The sequence below is a fragment of the Populus alba genome, chromosome 13, assembly GCF_005239225.2.
Source record: "Populus alba chromosome 13, ASM523922v2, whole genome shotgun sequence".
Taxonomy (NCBI): Eukaryota; Viridiplantae; Streptophyta; class Magnoliopsida; order Malpighiales; family Salicaceae; genus Populus; species Populus alba.
In genome coordinates, this window is record NC_133296.1 from 9,666,243 (window position 1) to 9,685,951 (window position 19,709).

At 32.2% G+C, this 19,709-nt stretch overlaps 1 non-coding gene across 1 annotated transcript; it reads right to left on the bottom strand.

The window, feature by feature from the left end:
* Positions 1 to 4,337: 4,337 nt before the first annotated feature.
* Positions 4,338 to 4,444, bottom strand: LOC118034489 (small nucleolar RNA R71). The gene has a single exon (XR_004685037.1). It is a non-coding gene; the product is annotated as a small nucleolar RNA R71 (small nucleolar RNA).
* Positions 4,445 to 19,709: the final 15,265 nt, after the last annotated feature.

Genomic DNA, 19,709 nt, shown 5'->3' on the forward strand with positions numbered 1-19,709 from the left:
TTTTTAGAAAGAAGCGGTAAATAATGAAATGGATTCAATATTGTCTAACAATACTTGTGTCCTAGTAGATTTACCTCCAAGTTTTAAGTCAATAGGATGTAAGTGGGTGTTTAGAAGAAAATACAATACTTATGGTTCTATACAAACCTTTAACGCAAGATTAGTTGCTAAAAGTTTTACTTGAAAAGAGGGTGTTGATTATTTTGACACTTATTCTCTTATGGCAAGAATTGCATCAATTAGAGTTTTATTTGCATTAACATCAATTTATAAATTGTATGTTCATTGATTAGTACATAAAAATATATTTTTATCAAGGTTTTATATTATCATATTACACTTAAAGTATCATTAAATTCTCTAATTTAAGCATGTTTTATAATAACAAGTCTGATAACATAAGATATCTTTAATTTATGGTAAATGCTTATTTTGAATGCAAGCATGTCTCACAATTTAAAGGATTGATTGATGTGTTTAACTATTGAAAGTAAAAAGACAAAAACAGGGCTAAGCTTAAAGAAGAGATGTTGGTTCAATTTAAACTAGAACATTATTTGGTTATTGGATCATAAATGAAGCTGTAGAACATGGATTTAGGTTTGATTTATATGGATGGAAAGCTAAGTCATAGCCCTAAAACTTTCATGAAGAGTACAAGATTCAAAACGGCTGTTTTCAAGTTCAAATTATAGCAATAAAAGAGAAGTCAGAATTTTTCCTATAGTGCGACATTGTTCAATGTTCAACCCATATCTTGAGTTCTAGAAGTCCAAATTAGCTCATTCTAGTTTAGTTGGAAAGCTGAGACAAATTCCCAAAACTACCATGAAAACTATCTGTGTAAATTTTGACGTTAGCAATGACGTTTTGTTTAGACAAGAAGATAATGGTTGTCACCAAGTCAAGAGGAGCAGCCCACTCAATAATTAGTCATCAAATCAATAGTTCTGAATTTTAGCCTATAAAAGAAAGTATTCGCCATACATTTAGACATCTTGGTTTTCAAATCAATATCATATTCTTGCTTTCTTTCTTTGTATTTTTGTAATGTTTTAGTTTTGCTTTCATTAATCTCTTGTTTATGCTTTTCATCATAATTATGTTCTTATCTAGTTTATTAATGTTTCTCTTCTTCACGATGTTTAGCTAAATTTATTATGTCAAGCTGAAAAGGTTTCACTAATGGTCTTAGAATATCTATAAAATAAACTCAACATGAACTTCAATGTTTATATCCAAGAAAGTTTGTTATTAACATGTTTTATCTTTTTATCTTACTAATTCTTAATATGTTGCATGTTAAATGATTAATCTAAATACTTGGCACTTTCATAGCCTACTACTTACTGTATGGTATAACCAACACCTATGCTATGAAAGGAACTTGATTTGTTATTAACATAAGTTACCATTGATTAGTACTTAAAAGTGCATGTTTATCAAGGGTTTATATCATCATTTTGCACTTAAAGTATCAATAACTCCTTAACTAAAACATGTTTTATAATAACAAGTCTAATATTATAAATTACCCTAATATATGGTAAATGTTCATCTTAAATGCATGCATATCACATAAATCAAAGGATTGATTGATGAATTCAACTACTAAAATTTTAAAGATAAAGAAGGGTGAAGCTTAGAAAAGAGATGTTGGTGCAGTCCAAACTGGAACACTGTTCGGTAATTGGGTCATATCTCGAGTTCTAGATATCCAAATGATCTGAACTTTCTATAGCAATTTGATAGGACATAGTCCTACAACTTTCATTTGGACATCAAGATCTAAGAAGGTCGTTTTCAAGTCCAAATTATAGCAACAACGGAGAAGTCTGAATCTATCCTGCAGCCCAAACACTGTTCAGTGTTTGGACCATATCTGAAGTTATAGAAGTCCAAATCACCTCCACTTTTTTTTCCTGAAAAGCTGAGTCAATTTCCTACAACTTTCATGCTTTCAAGTGGACCTAGTTCTGATTCTAGCATTTTCGTTTTATTTATACAAGATGATAAGGATTTTCACTAAGTCAAGAGTTGGCCACCCACTCAACAATGAGTCATCAAAGCAATAATTCCGAATTTTGGCCTATAAAAGGAGGCATTTGCCATGTATTTAGGGGCTTGGTTGTTCAGATCAAGTTCATGCTCTTTATTTTCTCTCTTTATATTTTTGTAATTCTTAAGTTTTGCTTTCATTAATTTCTTGTTTATGCTTTTCATTTCCTTTCCTTTCCTTAGTTAACTTGTATTTTATTTATGTTCTTGTTTTGTTTATTTATGTTTCTCTTCTTCATTATGTTTGGCTAAGTTTATTATGTCAAGGTGAAAAGGTTACACTAATGGTGTAAGAACAAGTATGGTATAAACTCAATATGAACCTTAATGTTTAATATTAACATGTCTTATCTTTTTATCTTACTAATTCTTAATACCTTGCTTGTTAAATGGTTAATCTAAATTTGTGTTGTATAATACTTGGTACAACAAATGCTTGGCACTCTCATAGCCCAACCGTATGGTATTCCCTACACCTGGGCTATGAAAGGCACTTGATTTGTTGTTAACATCAATTAACATCATGAATTCCTGATAATATTTAAAAGTTTGGTGTTATGTAAATGAGATAATTAATATGATCATGTTAATAATTTATAATGAGCTATTAATGACAAATCATTCGAATGGAACCTCCTTTGTGTGTGGTTTCCAAATTGAGTAATAAGAGTTTATACTATACTTGTTTGAAATACCATTGGTGGATCCTCTAACCTTCACATTTATTTTTATCCTTGTTTAATCCTTACATTAATCTTCCATCTCAAAGTTCTCATTAATTTCTTCCTCCTCTTCTTTTTATTGTTATTATTATTACTACTACTATTATTATTATTATTATTATTATTATATTATTATTATTATTATTTACATTCTTGTTATATTTTATGTATGTTAAGTATGCTCTGTGTTTGATCAAGGATCCTGACATTGTTGGTCTTGCCTTGTTCATTCGCATCAGAAATCTGTTTATATTATATAATATATCTCTTTGATCTTTCCATAAACTCAGTATATAGGCTGGAAACCTATGACCCGATCTTTTAGATCATTCTCAGGTATAACAACGCCACGTACTGAGTATTATTATTATTATTATTATTACTACTACTACTGTTATTGTTATTATTGTTGTTGTTATTGTTGCTATTATTGTTATTGTTGTGTTGTTATTTATAATTTATACAATTAACCTCTTTGTGGTTCGACCCCGGTCTTGCCGGGTTATTTATTACTTCGATACTCCTGCACTTGGAAGAAGACATCAATCTTTTGGTCGTGTCAACCATCATGAATTCCTGACAATATTTAAAAGTATGGTGTTACTAAAATAAGATAATTAATATGATCATGTTAAAAATTTATAATGAACTATTAAGGAGAAATCATCCAATTGTAACATCCTTTGTGTGGATTCCAGTTGATTAATAAAAAGAGTTTATACTATACTTATTTCTAATACTATTAGTGGATCCTCTAACCTTGACAATTGCTTTTATCTTTGATTAATACTCACAGCAATATCACATCTCAAAAGTTCTCTTCAACTCCTTTTCATTTGTTGTTTATAATTTTATATAGTTCACCTCCCTATGGTTCGACCCCGGTTTTGCCAGGTTATTTATTACTTCGATGCTCCTACACTTGGGATAAGATATCAATCTTTTGATCTTGTCAAGTTTTTGGCGTCGTTGCTTGGGAGGTAAGTTACTATATAAATTATATAGTTTATTTTATTTTTCTTTTAACTTTTATTATTTTTTCTAATTTTTGTTTCTTTGTTTTTTTTTTCTTTCCTTCTGCACTTGCATGAGAAATTTGGACATGCACATTAAGTGGTACACATTCTAGGAAATCCTCATAATTTTTAGAAAACATGGTCGAAGAGGATAATTAGTCGCTTCATAATGAGAATAATCGAGTTAGAGCACTTAGAGACCACATGAATCCAACAAGAACAAGTGCACCATCATATATAGTTTTCTCTCCTGATGCATCTCACTTCAATTTTAAGCAATGCATTATCCAACTTTTACCTTCTTTTCATGGCTTAGATCTAGAAAATCCATACTTGTATTTGAGAGAATTTGAAGAAGTTTGTAACACTTATAATGACTCAAATTGTAGCATGAACACCATCAGATTAAAGCTTTTTCCTTTTTCATTAAAAGATAAAGCTAAAACATGGATACAAAATCTAAGGTCACCATCCATTCATGCTTGGGATAAAATGTAATAACAGTTTTTAAAGAAGTTTTTTTCCATATCATAGAACAAACTCTTTCAAAAGACAAATCACTACATTCACTCAAAAGCTTGGAGAAACATTTTATCAATGTTGGGATAAGTATAAAGATTTGTTTAATACATGCCCTCATCACGATTTTGAAACATGGAGATTGGTTTCATATTTTTTTCAAGGATTAACACCTAAAGATAGGCAAATGGTGGAATTGATGTGCAATGAAACTTTTGAAGATAAAGACCCTGATGAAGCATTGGAGTAGCAAGACTTGTTAGCTAAAAATACTAAAAATTGGGACACTATAGGTACTTATGAAGCATCGGATAAAATGCAACCTCATGCATCTAGTGAAGGTATGTATAGCCTTATGGAAGATTATGACCTCCAAGCCAAATTTACATCTTTAGCTAGAAAAGTCGAGGCACTAGAATTAAAAAAAATGGTTAATTAAAATTTGTTTAGGAAATTGTGTGTCAAATTTGTGAAACAAATGAACACTCAACCAATGATTGTCCAACTTTGACTTCTTTTAAGGAATGTCTCAATGAACAAGTCATTGCTTTAAACAGTTTCAAAGGTCAAATCATAACCCATACTCGCAAACAACCCTGGTTGAAGAGATCATCCAAATTTCAGTTGGAAGAGTAGTAACAATAATGCACAAACTTCACAGCCACCATTTCAAGAACATCATAATTTTTAAAATTTTTATGGATATGCACCTCCTTATGTTCCCCCTCCTAAAAGAAATCTTAAGGAAACATTGCATGCATTCATTAAAAAGCAAAAGACAATCAACTCTCAACTTGCTCAAACCATGACAAATTTTAAAGATACTCTTGCAAAATTTACATCAGCTATCAGTGATTAGTACTTAAAAGTGCATTCTCATTAAGGTTTTATATCATCGTATTGCACTAAAGTATCATTAAATTCCCTAACTACAACATGTTTTATAATAACAAGTCTGATAATATAATATATCTTTAATTTATGGTAAATGTTTATTTTGAATGCAGGTATATCTCACAATTCAAAGGATTTATTGATGTGATTAACTATTGAAAGTGAAGAGACAAAAAGAGGACTAGGCTAAGAGAAGAGATGCTGGTTCAATTCCAAACTCGAACACCATTTGATTATTGGATCATAACTGGAGTTGTAGAACTCGGATTTAGGTCTACTTTATATGAATCGAAAAGCTAAGACATAGACCAACAACTTTCATGAAGAGTCCAAGACTCAAATCTGTCGTTTTCAAGTTCAAATCTTAGGAACAACGGAGAAGTCGGAACCTGTCCTGCAGCTCGGACACTGTTCGGTTTTCAGCTCATATCTTGAGTTCTAGAAGTCCAAATGATCTCTGGTTTTTTTTGTTGGAAAGCTAAGACAATTGCCCATAGTTTTAATGGAACAAAGGGCTCTAATTATGATGTTAGCAATGACGTTTTGACCAGCCAACAATATCAATAACCAGCCAATAATGTCAAGAACCAGCAGCCAACATTGTCAAAAACCAGCCACCAAATCAATGGCTGGCCACCAACTAAATAGTTCGTCAACCAATCAATAGTTCTAATTTTTAGCCTATAAAAGGAGGCATTTGCCATGTATTTATATTTTATTTTTCAGATCAAAATCATCTTCTTGCTTTCTCTCTTTGTAATGTTCAAGTTTTCTTTCATGCTATATTAATATCTTGTTTATGCTTTTTTCATTTCCTTTCCTATACTTAGTTAACTTATATCATGTTTATGTTCTTATATTATTTATTTATGTTTTTCTTCTTCATTATGTTTAGCTAAGTTAATTATGTCAAGGTGAAAAGGTTTCACTAGTGGTGTTAGAATAGATATAATATAAACTCAACATGGACTTTAATGTTTATATCCAAGAAAGATTGTTATTAACATGTTTTATCTTTTTATCTTACTAATTCTTAATACCTTGCTTAATGTTTAATCTAGATTTGTGTTGTATAACACTTGGTACATCAAATGCTTGATCCTTCATAGTTTTCGGCCGACATCATTATTATGATAGGAACTTGATTTGTTGTTAACATAAACTAGCAACATGAATGCCTGATGATATTTATAAGTATGGTGTTACTTAGATAAGATAATTAATATGATCATGTTAACAATTTATAATGAGTTAATAACGATAAATCATCCGATTGGAACCTCCTTTGTGTGTGGTTTCCAGTTGAGTAATAAAAAGAGTTTATATTATATTTATTTGAAATACCATTAGTGAATCCTCTAACCTTGACATTTGTTTTTATTATTGTTTAATCCTTACATCAACCTTACCTCTCAAAGCTCTCTTTATTATTACTACTACTATTATTATTATTTACATTCTTGTTATATTATATGTACGTTAAGTATGCTCTGTGTTTGATCAAGGATCCTGACATTGTTGGTCTTGCCTTGTTCATTCGCATCAGAAATCTGTTTATATTATATAATATATCTCTTTAATATTTTCATAAACTCAGTATATAGGCTGGAAACCTGTGACCCGATCTTTTAGATCATTCTCAGGTATAACAACGCCACGTACTGAGTATTATTATTATTACTCTTAATATTACTATTATTATTGTTGTTATTGTTGTTATTGTTATCGTGTTGTTATTTATAATTTATACAATTAACCTCCTTGTGGTTCGACCCCGGTCTTGCCGGGTTATTTATTACTTCGACACTCCTGCACTTGGGAGAAGACATCAATCTTTTGGTCGTGTCAATCAGCTTTTAGGAGAAAGGTAAGTTCTCATTTCAACCACAGCAAAATCCTAAAGGGCAATACAATTAAAGTGCAAACAACTCCAAAAGCCAACACATGGATCAAGAACAATCAGTCATTACTCTCTACAGTGGTAAGGTTATTGAAAAATCCATTCTTGAACCTTATGAGAAAGATGAGTCAATATATGAGGGTAAGGAATTGGTTAAACCTGAACATTGCAAAGAAAAGATTGATTCCCCACCAATACTTCCATTTCCTCATGTCATGACCAAACAAAAGGAAGTCAATCATGATTCTGAAATCTTTAAAACTTTTAAACATGAAGAAATCGAGGACAAAAAAGGCACTAAAAATGTTGTTGCGGATCTTTTATCAAAATTGACAATAGATTCGACATCTAACATCACACCAATGGATGATTACTTTCCTGATGAATCTTCACTTTCTATTGCTTCAATACCTTGGTCTGCTAATATTGATAATTTTCTTACTTTAAGATTTTTGCCAGCTCATTTGGATACCCAAGACAAAAGAAAGTTTTTGAGCGACATGTAGAACTTTTATTGGGATAACCCTTACTTATTCAAATATTGTCCCAATTAAATATATCAAAGATGCATTCGTGATAATGAGGTAAGTAGTGTCATTAAATTTTGTCATTTTGAGGCATGTGGGGTCATTTCTCATCAACAAAGACGATTGAAAAAATCTTACAACATTGATGTTATTGGCCTACCATGTTCAAGGACACACATGCATTCTGTAAAACTTGTGAAAATTATCAAAAGTTAGGATTTATTTCAAAACATAAAGAGTTCTTAGATAATCTTCAATTAACTCTTGGGACGTACCTTAATGGAGATGTGCATTGTGAAATTTATGATTTATGACCTCATTTTCATAAAGAACATGCTCTACATAGTCTTAGGAATCTTATTAAAAAAGATCATGTTTGCCAGTTTTTAAAAAAACTAGATATGAAGCTTATCCTAGACCCATAGAGGGCGTTTAAGTCGTTCTTCAACATAAAACCAAGGGAAGATGTGAGCCACAATCACAACTACAATTTAAGCCTTAGTTTGTAAGAAATTGTGTCTTTTGGTTTTATTAATAGCATAATATTTGTGTTTTGTTGTTTCTTATATTTTTTTAAGTGTGTTTTAGGTGATGTCGTCTATACTCTATCTTTCTACCGTAGAACATTGAGGACAACATTTCATTTAGTTGGGGGAAGAGGGTAGTAGTTGACAAAAAAACTAACTTTTTATTGTTATTAAGACCATTTGGCAAAACTATTTTGTTATGATGACAGAGTAAGGAGGCATTTTATTGACTTTTGAGACGTATCCTACTAAACATTTTCCAATCGTTATTTGCAACATTCATAATAAGGTTTTATCATACTTTTCTTGAAATATTCAGGTTTACAAACTCTTGTATTGTTATCACTTGATTATGCTCATATACTCATTTAACAAGTATTCTTAAACCTTCATTTTCACATACACACTTTAACATATGATTGTGGGTTGCACATTGGATTGTTACATTATTTATGTTCTTTTGTTAAAGGTAACAACTAAGGGAAAGGGATAATATATAATTTGTAAATTTTTTTTGATAATATTGATGATAATAAAAATATAGATAAGTTTGGTTTCATAGCCTCCCTAACTTGAGCAATTAAGTCCGAATGGATGTTTTAACATCTAATACCCTAAAGTCAATTGACTTGGGAGCTATTGGCTCAGTGATTGTTATATGGGTTAAGGAGAAAAACTTTAGGGAATCAAACATTGCACTATCTACGTATCAATAACTGCAACCTGAGTTACTAAACTCGTAGGGGTGTCTCAACACTTAATGCTCTAAGATCAACTAGTCTGGGAGTTATTAGCCTAAAGCTCGTTATATGGGTTAAAGATGCATTGTGTTTTAAGTTATATATATATATATAAAAAAAAAAAAAAAAAAAGAAGAGAGATAATAATCCTAACCCAAGGAAGTTAACCTTAGAAAAACATTAGAGCAAAATTGTATTTTCATCCAAGCAAAGCCCCATAACTATGTGTTGATATATTGAGCACAAAATAAAGCTTTATTAATGTCTTGTTTAAGAAGTATGAAGCATATATATAAATTTAATGAGGGTTTGTTTATTTTGATAGATTAATGGAAGTTGAATGATGAATGTCTTGCTTTTGAATGTCGCAAATTATTTTAATGATTTCATTATTAGGGACCAGTAATAAACTGGTTGGGGTGTGATTTGTACTTAAAAGTATATTTTTATCAAGGTTTTATATAATCATATTGCACTTAAAGTATCATTAAATTTCCTAACTTAAGCAGGTTTTATAATAACAAGTCTGATAACATAAGATATATTTAATTTATGATAAATGCTCATTTTGAATGCAAGCATATCTCATAATTTAAAGGATTGATTGATGTGTTTAACTATTAAAAGTGAAAAGACAAAAAGAGGGCTAAGCTTAAAAAAGAGATGCTGGTTCAATTCAAACTAGAACATTATTTGGTTATTGAATCATAACTAGAGCTGTAAAACATGGATTTAGGTTTGATTTATATGGATGGAAAGCTAAGTCATAGGCCTAAAATTTTCATGAGAGTCCAAGATTCAAAATGGGTGTTTGCAAGTTCAAGTTGTAGCAACAAAGAAGAAGTTGGAATCTGTCCTGCAGCCCAGACACTGTTTCGTGTTCAACCCATATCTCAAATTTTAGAAGTCCAAATGAGCTCATTCTTGTTTTTTTTTGGAAAACTAAGACAAATTCCTAGAACTATCAAGAAACTATCTGTTTAAATTCCGACATTAGTCATCAAATCAAGAGGTGGTCGCCCACTCAATAATTAGTCATCAAATCAATAGTTTTGAATTTTAGCCTATAAAAGGAGGCATTTTCCATACATTTAGATATCTTGATTTTCATATCAAGATCATATTCTTGCTTTCTTTCTTTGTATTTTTGTAATGTTTTAGTTTTGCTTTCATTAATCTCTTGTTTATGCTTTTCATCATAAGTATGTTCTTATCTAGTTTATTAATGTTTCTCTTCTTCACGATGTTTAGCTAAGTTTATTATGTCAAGCTGAAAAGGTTTCACTAATGGTCTTAGAATATGTATAAGATAAACTCAACATGAACTTCAATGTTTATATCCAAGAAATTTTGTTATTAACATGTTTTATCTTTTTATCTTACTAATTCATAAAACCTTGCTTGTTAAATGATTAATCTAGATTTGTGTAGTACAACCCTTGGTACAACAAATACTTGACACTTTTATGGCCTACTATATGGTATAACCGATATTTGTGCTATAAAAGGAACTTGATTTGTTGTTAACATAAGTTAACATCTTGAATTCCTGATGATATTTAAAAGTATGGTGTTACTTAAATTAGATAATTAATATGATCATGTTAAAAATTTATAATGAACTATTAAGGATAAATCAACTGATTGGAACATCTTTTGTGTGTGTGTGGATTCCAGTTGATTAATAAAAAGAGTTTATACTATACTTATTTCTAATACTATTAGTGGATCCTCTAACCTTGACAATTGCTTTTATCTTTGATTAATACTCATATCAATATCACATCTCAAAAGTTCTCTTCAACTCCTTATCATTTGTTGTTTATAATTTTATATAGTGCACCTCCATGTGGTTCGACCCCGGTCTTACCGGGTTATTTATTACTTCGACACTCCTGCACTTGGGATTAGACATCAATCTTTTGATCGTGTCATTCATCAAATGGATGTAAGGATAACTTTTCTAAATGAATATTTAAAAGAGGAAGTGTATATAGAGCAACCTATGGGTTTTATACTTCCTAGAAATGAAGAAAAAGTTTGTAAATTGGTAAAGTCTTTATTTGGTTTAAAATGAGCTCCAAAACAATGGCATGAAAAGTTTTACAAATCAATTTTGTTGAATGGTTTTCATCACAATAGTGCCAATATATGTATGTATTCTAAATTTATAAAAGATTTTAGTGTGATTAGTTGACTCTACATAGATTGTTAATATTTACCATCAATGTGATTGAAATTGCTGAAACCAAAAGGTATCTCACTTTTATCTTTAAAATGAAAGATATTGGTAAAGTATATACAATTTTAGGTATCAAAGTTAAGGAACATAGTAATTAAAGTTGTTCCAAGACATTGGTTTCTTATATGGGTGGTTGTCCAACAAAAGCTCACAACTCAGGATAGACTGTATCGGTTTGGTATATAGATGGTCCCAACCAGTGCTACCTCTGTTTCCACAACAATGAAGATCATAACCACTTGTTCTTTGAATGCTCTTATACTAAAGCGGTATGGTGGGACGTTTGTGATAGATGCAACATTCCAAGAATGACAAAAGCTTGGGATGAATGGATTTAATGGGCCATTGTCACTTGGCATGGCATAAGTTTCATCAATTTTTCTCGTAAACTAGGTTTTCACAACTGTAGTGTATTACACCTGGCAAGAACGGAATGCAAGGATTTTTACAGGAATGTCTAAAACTTCAAAATTGGTCTTTGATCAAATCGAATGTATCATTCGCGATAAGCTTGATTTGATGAGGAACGTTTTACCAACATATGAAAACATAAGGATCCAAAGAGTTTGGAGGGTCAATAACATAGACTCTTAATTTTATATTTAGCTAGTATTATTTGTGTCCCTGACAAATCTAGTTAGGTCTCAGCTTTCTGTTTTGTGGCTTTCCTATAGCCATTTGTTGTTTTACATTTTAATTCTAGGGTATGCCCCTTATAATCTTTGTGTCTTGTTCTTTTAATACATATGTTAACTCACCAAAATTTTTTTTTTAAGTATCTCATAATAAAGGAGGCTAATACCCAATTTGACTCTAGTATAAAGTTAAATGATTATTGTGATAAAGCGGTAGCACAACTAGAATATACTAGTGTTATTAGAAGTCTTATGTATGCTATAAATTATACAAGACTAGATATAACATTTGTTATATACAAGTTATCAAGATATACAAACAAGCTGAATACAGATCATTAGAAGGCCATTGCAAGAGTCTTTGGTTATCTAAAAGAACGATCGATTTGGGCTTGTTTTATTCTGATTTTTCAGTTGTGATGGAAGGATATAGTGATGCAAATTGGATAACTAGTTCAAGTGATAATAAGTCCATATCATGATGGATTTTCTCACTTGGAGGTGCAATATCTTGGGCATCTAAGAAACAAATGTGCACCTTTCATTCTACCATGGAATCAAAATTTATTGTTATGGCTGTTGCAGGTAAAGAAGCAGAATGACTAAGAAATATGTTGTTTGATATTAAGTTGTGGCATAACCTATGTCAGTTATTTTCTTTATATTGCGATAGTGAAGCAACTATGTCTCGAGCTTATAGTAGCATTTACAATGGTAAGTCAAGACATGTAAACATTCAACATGGATATATTCGAGAGTTGATTAAAAATGAGGTAATCATCATTATCTATGTAAAGTTTGTGAATAATTTAGCGGATCCACTATTAAAGATATGGTACGAAAAACAACTAATGGAATGGGGTTGAAACCCATTATTAAAGATATCAATAATATGAACATAACTTCAGATCAACAAGAAGCTTATCTCTAAGTTTAATGGGTAATAACAAGTTACCGTTTAGTATTTGTTGGATACTAATAATTAATTTTAGACCCTATTCTGATAGTATTCAGTGTGTTCTATTATGTAAAGGACTATGAGCTTAGGCTCTTAATAGAATTTAAAGATTGTGTTTAATGTAATAAAGACATGTATAATTCCACCCATATGAATATTGAAGTGATGCCGCTTTTGACAAGAGTTAGGGTTTTCTCTTTTAAATAGTCATGAGAGTAAGATTTTAGCACATGGTTATAATAGTGCTAAACAGTTGTAAACCTGTTTAAGAGTTTGGATAGTATTAAGTGTGTAATATCTTTTATTGTACAAGAAAAGTTTTGGTTTAATATGCGAACACCAATCACTATAGTACGATTCAAGTTCTAATACTAATTGAAGGTTTAAATTGTAAAATACCTTATTGTAAGCATAATTATATCAAGTGAAAAGACATTCATTACAAACTAGTGGGGGATTGTTGGTGTAGTTTATAAATGAATAAAGAAAGAAAAGATGTTTATCCCACATTGGAAAGAAACACTCCCTCTTAATGTTTATAAGTGTGGGTTTCTATTGTGTAGTAAATTAAGCCATGATTGACGGACTCTTCTATTTGGCTTTCTAATGCTATTATATGGATATTTATAATATCAAAAGATAGCATTTGAAACTTGGAAGTTGGAAATTAATATGTAAGTGAAATTAATTCATCAATGAATTAATTTTCGTAATTAATTTTGACATTTGTAACTATTGCGATAAAACTAAATAAAAGCTATTCAATTTAATTTAAAGTATAATATTTGATAAACAATCAAACTATTTGATTAATAGTGATATTATTTCATCAATCAGTCATATTGTTTCATCAACAGTCATACTGTTTCATCGTTATATTTTAAGTCTATAAAAACATGTTACTACACAGAAAACTACACCAAAAAATATATATTCTTTTCTTGGTCTTACTTTTCATTCTTTTAGAGGTTTAAAGGGTTTAGTTGTATCTGAAGGTGTTGTCTCTGTATGAGATAAATAAACACCTTAAAGACAATGTTTTCACGTCTTTAAGGCAACTCCATATTTGTTTTCATCCTTACTGTTTGCTTTTGTCCAAATATTTTTGTTTCTATTATAATTAGGTTAGTTAGGAGTCATGATGCGAATCTCATGATCACATGGTCACGCAACCCACACGTAAAGAAATCAATTTCCGGAAAGCCAAGTAATCAGGTTTGATAGGAGTGTGACACAAAGATAACTTGTATCTAGGCTAGGCACCAACACTATTGAAGGATCAATTACAGGGATGAAAGATTGTAGTTGGTGATGCAAACCTCGTGATCACGTGGTCATGCAACCCACAAGCAAAGACACCAATTCCCAAAAAGCCAAGTAAATCAGGTTTGATAGGAGTGTGACACAAAGATAACTTGTACCTAGGCACCACCACTGTTGGAAACGTAAACCCCCACCCAATGAATATTGATTTGCGAACGAGAAGTATAAGGATGACGCCACGAAGCCAGTTGTTCTTCAATAAGTCATTTTCAGTTCTTTAGAGAACCAAGGAAGGGAGATTATCTCACCAACACACAACAAGTGCAACAAAGAAGTTTATTGATCTGAAAATTGCGTAACCTTACATGTTTGGTTATGCCTTTATTTATACCGAGACTTAAAGAAACCCTAATGGACCCCTTTTAGGTGGACTTATATGAAGCTCACTTACAATTGACCCAAACAAGTAATAATAACCCAAAAACTAAGAAGAAAATAATAAAAATAATAAAAATCCGAAAATTACCATCCAAAGTATGCTAGAATCAAATTTGTGTTGTTGCCCCCTTTCCTTTGATGTCCTTGATTAGCTTTGATATCCTTGTAGCATTAGGAAAAAAACAAGCCTAATAAGGTTGGTATTAGGCCGGACATATCAACCCCTTGTTCCACACGAATTAAGCTCTTCTTAGACCTGAACTAGATGAATTAAAGGTTGTCCTTCATGCTCCTTAACTGTCCCAAGCCCTTCTAGGTCCATCTTGCTCCATAAGTTCTGAACAAGCCCATTCAATGCTTCTTTAAGCTTCTTTTCCCTAGCTTTTGTGATGGCCTAATTGGCACCTCCAATGGATCATTGGCATGATTACGCTTGGTGTTGGGCTAATACGCATCATCCCCTCTCTCTTCAAAAGGATTCAACCTCGAATCATCGCCTACATCAAATAGAGAGTAAGATTAGAAACATTAAAGGTAGCACTAACACCATACTCACTTGGCAAATCAACTTTATAAACATTGTCATTGACCCTCTCAAGGATTTGAAATGGCCCATCTCCTCGTGGTTGTAGCTTTGATTTCCTATGGGCCGCAAAATCTCTCCTTGCGCATATGCACCCAAACCCAATTGTCAGGCTGAAAGACAACATGTTTGCACCCTTTATTGGCTTTGATCGCATACACACGATTCCTTTTTTCAATTTGTTGCTACACACTCTCATGGAATGTCTTCACCACCTGTGCTTTACGATTACCATCCAAAGTAACCCTTTCATCAATAGGCAAAGGAATCAAATCCATTGGAGTTAAAGGGTTAAATCCATACATAATTTCAAATGGTGAAAATTCAATAGTAGAGTGCACACTACGATTATATGCAAACTCTATAAATGGCAAACAATCTTCCCAATTCTTTAAGTTCTTTTGAATGACAGCACGCAGAAGTTGTGTTAAGGTCCTATTAACTACTTCGGTTTGTCCATCTATATGGGGGTGACAAGTAGTTGAAAACAACAGTTTAGTACCCAAATTTTCCCATAACACCTTCCAAAAATAGCTAAGGAACTTAACAACTCTATCAGAAACAATGCTCTTAAGGATCCCATGAAGTCATACTATCACCCTAAAGAACAAATCAACAATGTTAGTGGCATCATCGGTTTTATGACATGGAATAAAGTGTGCTATCTTTGAAAACCTATCAACAACTACAAAGATTGAATCCCTACCCCATTTTGACCTAGGTAAACCTAAGATGGAATCCATCGAAATGTCTACCCATGGTTCCTTAGGTACAGGCAAAGGGGTATACAAGCCATGTGGTTGAGTCCTAGACTTTGCTTTCCTACAAGTTATGCATTTATCACATATGCGCTGCACATCTTTTTTTATTTTAGGTCAATAAAAATGCTCATGAAACACATCCAAAGTCTTAACAACACCAAAATACCCCATCAACCCGCCCCCATGTGCTTCATGTACAAGCAATTCATCCATATAAATTAATGGAACACACAATCGACTTTCTTTAAACAAATATCCATCAAGTCTATAAAACTTCCCAAAATTTGAAGTTTTGCAAGCATTGTAAACATTTTTGTGTGTTCAAATCCTAGAAATCTAGCATCCAAAGTAGATAAAAGAACACACCTGCGCGAAAGTGCATCAGCCACAATGTTTTCTTTTCCTTGCTTATACTTGATCACTTACAGAAAGGTTTCAATAAATTCCACCCATTTGGCATGTCTCCTACTCAACTTACCTTGCCCTTTCAAATGCTTCAATGATTCATGATCAAAATGTATCACAAACTCCTTGGGCCACAGGTAATGCTGCCACGTCTCTAGAGTTCTTACCAAGGCATATAGCTCCCTGTCATATATAGGGATTCAAGCTGCCCCATTAATTTTTTCGCTGAAATACGCAATGGACCTCTTGCATTAACACAGCTCCTATACCAATACCTGACGCATCACATTCAACTTCAAAAGCTCTCGTAAATTCTGGCAAAGCTAAAATAGGCGCTAAACAAAGTTTATCTTTCAACAAATTAAAAGCCTTATCCTGTTTATCATTCCATTTGAATCCAATAGAATTTTTAACAATGTCAGTTAAAGGTGCAGCAATAGTACTAAAATCCTTCACAAACCTTCTATAAAAACTAGCAAGTCCATGAAAACTCCTTACCTCACTTACCAATTTTGGTGTAGGCCAATCCCGGATGGCCTTAACTTTCTCCTTGTCCATCTCGATACTGTAACAACCTCGATTTCCCACATCCTTTTTCCGCGATACATTGGAAATTTTCAGGTAAATTTTTTTTATATATATATACAGGTTCTACCCAAATTTCCACTAAAATTTCAACAGAGTCTCCCCTATACCGGTAGGTCCCAAGTTATCGACATATACCCTGTTTACACTTCTAATAACTCACATCTTATAACTCAAAATCACGACCCAATCATCCTGGGCCTCAACCCAACTCATTCTCATCAACACAACACATCTTATTCAATAACATCATATAATGCAGTTCAAATAAAACATTCAATTTCAACTGTAAACATGCATGGTCAAAAAGGTACTAAGAGTTTCAACCATTAGATTAAAGACATACATTCAAATTTACGGATTTATATTACATCTCAAGTTTTAGGAGATAAGTCTTTTAATTTACAATTAATTTACATGATCAAAAGCAAAAGATAACTAAACTAGTATTACCCTTGACGTGACCCTGGTGGACTTGAAAATAGAATTTAACATGTACACATAAATATAAAAGATAGTAACAAGCAATAACAATGGCAGACAATAATCTTTACGGAATTTATTTTTATATATAAAATTAGGCATAAACCTCTTTTACAACATATATTTTCCTTCTATTACCAATATCCTTCTAATATCCTATCTCATTTGCCAAGAATAATTCCATCTTGGAAATCTCAACACAACTCAACGGTTTGCGAACACCATCTCTTTATAAATCAATTTTCACTTGATACCAAGATATTCCTCTCTTGATATCATTAGCTTATCTCATTCTTTTGGAATAATTAATCAATATTTTTTTTTTCCTTTTCTAAATCTGTTGCTAGAAGGTAATCGCTGAAACTAATAAATCTCATTAATATCATTAGTCTTCTAATATTGGGCTAGACTAATCAATTTAAAATATACCAGCGCCGATGAAACCGCGCCGATGAAACCTCTTCGATACCATTAGCAATCCAAACCTGGTAGCTAATCCATGCCATTTGATTCTTCCATTCGTATCGAATCCCTTTCATTTTTCTTATTAACATCATATGCATTGTAATCACGGTTGCCAAGTATCATTTGCACACAATCTTAGTTATCGACACTACGGTTACTAAGCATCCTTCATATAACCTTGGTCACCCTCATTACAGTGCCAAGTATCAATTTATGCCCTTAGCCACCATCATTATGGTGTTAAGTATCACTGTAATGTATCCTTAGCCACCAACACTATGGTAATTAATTATCTATCAATTCCCCTCCAGTCTCCAAATCATTGTGTCTACCCAATAACCACATTAATTAATTTAATCAAAATCTTAGTCATATATTAATTATTTTACTCATAACATTTAGAATTTACTACTTCTAACTTCAATCAATTAATTCACATAATCTTTTCAAAACTTAACTATCTGGCTAACTCATCTCAATTGCCAATAATTTTGGTAATTTCATATAATTACCCACATATTTGGTTAACCTTCCTTGGTTACCAGTACATCTGGTAATTCCATACGAATTACCCAGCCTCCAGTTATACATTTAGTACATTGATTCATACAAAATACATTATGATTTAGAATGCATCTACATGATTCCTTGCAAAAGTAGGTTCCCGTGTATCGGGTTTCCTAGACATCTCGTTGGTGTGATGTCCTTACAGCAGTACAAAACATTTAAGAGAATGCAAATACTTAAGAATACTAATAATGGTAACTAACGTTCTAGCAATTAAATGAAGCATTAACATTTATAATATCGTCATATACTTGGTATAAACAGCTAGTAGTACATATAGATGCACCAATTTTATTTTATTTATTTTGCAATCAACCATAATCTTAAACCCGACTATCCTCTTAAGGCATTATTTGTTGAGGTTAACCGTTCACTCACCCCGATCATCCACTTCGGATGCCATTAGCCGAAGCTAATCAATCGTTCGTCCCGGTCATCCTTTTGGATGCCATTAGCTGAAGCTAATCAATTGGTCGTCCCGGTCATCCTTTCGGATGCCATTAGCCGAAGCTAATCAATCGCTCGTCCCGGCCATCCTTTCGGATGCCATTAGCCGAAGCTAATCAATCGTTTGTCCTAGTTAGCCGAAGCTAATCATTCATTTGTCCTAGTCATCCATCTGGATGTCATTAGCTTTCAGATGCCATTAGCCGAAGCTAATCAATCGCTCGTCCCGGTCATCCTTTCGGATGCCATTAGCTGAAGCTAATCAATCACTCATCCCGGCCATCCTTTCGGATGCCATTAGCCGAAGCTAATCAATCGTTCATCCTGGTTAGCCGAAGCTAATCATTCATTTGTCCTGGTCATCCATCTGGATGTCATTAGCCGAAGCTAATTAGTCGTTCATCCCGGCCATCCATTCGGATGCCATTAACCGAAGCTAATCAACCTTTAGTCAACATTTAAGCGTTCGACAATCTAATATCGGTTCTAACAATATGGTAATAATCATATTAAAGTATTTCAATATTCAACGTATGAAAAAAAAAAAAAAAGGTGCAAGTCACCTACCTAATGCATCGCGCAAAAGTCCCATGTTACTGAACAGATTCTGCAATCTCTCCTGTATCATTAAAGATACATATCAAATGTGGCTCCACCATAATTGAAAATTCCATTCTAAAATTCATTTAAATTTAGAATCGCATGACACATGCATTTGCATATTTATTTATTTATTTCCTTTCTTTTCATGACTTGTTTTTTCCAGACTGAGTATCTTTAAACATGACCTAACAATCTTAATTTATGTTATTTTATTTTTGTCTACTCAATCCATCATGTACAAACTTAGTAACATCACATCCTTGCATTTATTCATACCATTGAAACTAATTCATTTTCCTTATCAAACCAACTCTTGGCCGAATGACCTTATTTTTTATTTATTTATTTTCATGATGAGTTTTCCAATTCTT